The following is a 4,272-nucleotide window of genomic DNA, read 5'->3' as shown; positions in this document are numbered from 1 at the left end:
TCTCTCTCTCTCTCTCTCTCTCTCTCTCTCATCTCTTCTCTGTCTGCTGTTTCTCTCTCTCTCTCTCTCTCTTCTCTCTCTCTCTCTCTCTCTCTTCTCTCTCTCTCTCTCTCTCCTCTCTCTCTCTCTCTCTCTCTCTCTCTCTCTCTCTCTCTCTCTCTCTCTCTCTCTCTCTCTCTCTCTCTCTCTCTCTCTCTCTCTCTCTCTCTCTCTCTCTCTCTCTCTCTTTTTGTTAAAAGGTAATGTAGTCATTAATTTACAAAGGCACTCTGTCAGTTCCACCGTGTAGCGTTAGCCTCCAGCGCTAATCAAAATGTAATTGATTAGTAATTCAGCAGAAACCTCCACAGAGGAAACTGACCGGTGGTTTTTAAACAGGGGCTACAATAAGAGACCCAAAAGGCCTTTTAATCAAAACGGAGGCTGTCCAAAATAGTGCCCCGGGGACATCCCTGTAGGTGCTCAAATTGATACAACTTTACTCAGGTTTTATTTGACGGTGACTGTTCAGCAGACGTGTGGTTGACTGGAGTCCATTTCATTTGTTGGGGAGTAAGACAGAGTGGGGGGGGGGGGGTAAGTATTTTTATGGACATCAGCATTCGATGAAAGTCTTAAATTAAATATTAGCATTAAATGCCTCGTCATACATAGGGGGGCTACACACACATCTTCCACATTTCAGCTTACATCTACTGTAAGATAGAGATTTGACCTTTCCATCAGAACACCATTCTGTGGATGGCCATTTTGTAGGTCAGAGAGAAGAAAGGTAAAGAAAGCAGTGGCCTCTCCCATCATTTTAACACCCAGTGCTGCCTGTTTGCTGCCTAACTGTCAAAACACACTGGCTTCAAAGTTAAGCATTAGGAGTTGAGGATCATGGAAACAAGACTGCACTTCCCATAAGGCCTTAGCAGGAATGAGTTCTGCCTTTCCTCACCTCTGATAGGCGTCAAGGAAAAATGGGATAGATCTGCATTTCCCATAAGGCCTTGGCTTAGAGGCTCTGAGAGATCTGCCCTTTCCTCGCTTCTCAGAGTCAGAAGTGGAAGTTACCCGTAGGCACAGATCTAGGATCAGCTTACCCTCCCTCAATCCTAACCTCAAACATTAGGGGAGGAAACCTCTAAACTGACCTTAGATTAGTGGATAGGGGCAACTGTCCGACTACGCCTTCTCCAGCCCTCTGGGAGATCTAAGGGCAAATTTGAGGTCAAAGTTTTTCATCCTAGTGGTTTAGGTTAGGACTTCAGGGTGAAGGAATCTGATCCTGTATCTGGGATGACTATGCCAGCTACTCCGAGAGAGAGAGAGAGGGAAAGAGAGCGAGAGAGAAAGAGAGACCACAGAGAGAGAGACATAGACATAGAGAGAGAGTCCTTGGAATCTTTGATTTAATTTCAATCAACCCTTCAATCTGGCAGAGTTAATAATATCAGCATACTAGCATGGCTCCACGACCTCCCTCATTGGCCCTGACACCCTCGCAATCAGCCCAAATGGAACCCTAATCCCTAAATAGCTCACTAACTAACAGAGTCCTATAGGAACCCTATAGGCCACGGTCAAAAGTAGTGCAATAGGAACAGGCGTTTGGATTTGGTGCATTGACACCTCATCTGCAAATGAATTTGGACCATTAAACCAGACAAGGGTGGAGGGAGGGGATGATCTAATCGATTTTGTACCAACGCCAGACTGGTATGCTGTGGGTCTATAAGTAGTACTGAGACATCCATTTAAGTACATCAAATATATTGGGTCAAATGAGTCCAGAGATAGGCCATACTGTATAAATCCATTAGACTATATCAAATATATTGGGTCAAATGAGTCCAGGGATAGGCCATACTGTATCATCCATTAGACTATATCAAATATATTGGGTCAAATGAGTCCCCAGATCTAGAGGCATCACCAAACCTTGCTCCATCTTCCAACAAATCWTATWACTCAGTCCACAGTATGGGTATGGAAGGATCAACCAATTGAAATAAATACATATACATCCCCCCCCCTTTTAAAGTTCCATCCACGTTATTAATATTCAATTTCCATGTTTGCACATTCAGAGAACAGCATAGAAAGGACCACCTACCGTACAGTGATCAGCAAAACCATCTCTGTTCACTGCTGTCAGCCATTTTTGTGTTTTGACCGGGGGTAACCATCTCCCTGGTCAGTGTATCCATGTTAGGAGAGCATTGTGATCTATAGCTCCACTCCTCTGTTAGCAGAGGGGCACAATTGACATGTAGCTAATGTAAAATACAGTGGCTTGCGAAAGTATTCACCCCCCTGGAATTGTTCCTATTTTGTTGCCTTACAACCTGGAATTAAAATGGTACACAACATGCCTACTACTTTGAAGATGCAAAACAAACAAGAAATAAGACAAAAAAAAACAGAAAACTTGACCCTGCATAACTATTCWCCCCCCAAAGTCAATACTTRYTAGAGCCACCCTTTGCAGCAATTACAGCTGCAAGTCTCTTGGGGTATGTCTGTATAAGCTTGGCACATCTAGCCACTGGGATTTTTGCCGATACTTCAAGGCAAAAGCTTCCCATTGGATTGTGGTCTGGGCTTTGACTAGGCCATTCCAAGACATTTAAAAGTTTCCCCTTAAACCACTCAAGTGTTGCTTTAGCAGTATGCTTAGGGTCATTGTCCTGCTGGAAGGTGAACCTCCGTCCCAGTCTCAAATCTCTGGAAGACTGAAACAGGTTTCCCTCAAGTATTTCCCTNAGGCCAGACTGGTATGCTGTAGGTCAATAAGTAGCACTAAGGCATCCATTAAAGTACATCAAATATATTGGGTCAAATGAGTCCAGAGATAGGCCATACTGTATCATCCATTAGACTACATCAAATATATTGGGTGAAATGAGTCCCCAGATCTAGAGGCATCACCAAACCTTGCTCCATCTTCCAACAAATCATATAACTCAGTCCACAGTATGGGTATGGAAGGATCAACCAATTTATTCAAATTCAATTTCCATGTTTGCCATTCAGAGAACAGCATAGAAAGGACTGTACAGTGATGAGCAAAACCGTCTCTGTTCACTCCTGTCAGTGTATCCATGTTACGAGAGCATTTTGATCTATAGCTCCACTCCTCTGTTAGCAGAGGGGCACAAATGACATGTGCAGTGGCTTGCGAAAGTATTCACCCCCCTGGATTGTTTCGTAATTTGTTGCCTTACAACCCGGAAATAAAATGGCTTTTTGTGGGGGGTTGTATCATTTGATTTACACCACATGCCTACCACTTTGAAGATGCAAAACAAACAAGAAATAATAAGAAAAAAAAACTGAAAACTTGACCCTGCATAACTATTCACCCCCCCCAAAGTCAATACTTTGTAGAGCCACCTTTTGCAGCAATTACAGCTGCAAGTCTATTGGGGTATGTCTCTATAAGCTTGGCATATCTAGCCAAAATTGGATTGTGGTCTGGGCTTTGACTAGGCCATTCCAAGACATTTAAACATGTTTCCCCTTAAACCACTTGAGTGTTGCTTTAGCAGTATATTTAGGGTCATTGTCCTGCTGGAAGGTGAACCTCCGTCCCAGTCTAAATTCTCTGGAAGACTGAAACAGGTTTCCCTCAAGAATTTCCCTGTATTTAGCGCCAACCATCATTCCTTCAATTCTGACCAGTTTCCCAATCCCTGCCAATTAAAAACATCCCCACAGCATGATGCTACCACCACCATGCATCACTGTAGAGATGGTGTTCTCAGGGTAATGAGAAGTGTTGGATTTGCGCCAGACATAGCGTTTTTCTTGATGGCCAAAAAGCTTAATTTGAGTCTCATCTGACCAGAATGCCTTCTTCCATATGTTTGGGGAGTCTCCCACATGCCTTTTGGCGAACACCAAACATGTTGATTATTTTTTTCTGGACACTCTTCCGTAAAGCCCAGCTCTGTGGAGTGTATGGCTTAAAGTGGTCCTATGGACAGATACTCCAATCTCCGCTGTGGAGCTTTGCAGCTCCTTCAGGGTTATCTTGGTCTCTTTGTTGCCTCTCTGATTAATGCCRTCCTTGCCTGGTCCGTGAGTTTTGGTGGGCGGCCCTCTCTTGGCAGGTTTGTTGTGGTGCCAAATTCTTCCCATTTTTTTTATAATGGATTTAATGGTGCTCCGTGGGATGTTCAAAGTTTTGGATATTTTTTTATAACCCAACCCTGATCTGTACTTCTCCACAACTTTGTCCCTGACCTGTTTGGCGAGGTCCTTGGTCTTCATAGTGCCCCTTGC

This window comes from Salvelinus sp. IW2-2015, unplaced genomic scaffold (assembly GCF_002910315.2).
Source record: "Salvelinus sp. IW2-2015 unplaced genomic scaffold, ASM291031v2 Un_scaffold6023, whole genome shotgun sequence".
In the NCBI taxonomy this organism is placed as follows: Eukaryota; Metazoa; Chordata; class Actinopteri; order Salmoniformes; family Salmonidae; genus Salvelinus; species Salvelinus sp. IW2-2015.
Note: the sequence above shows the minus strand (reverse complement) of the source record.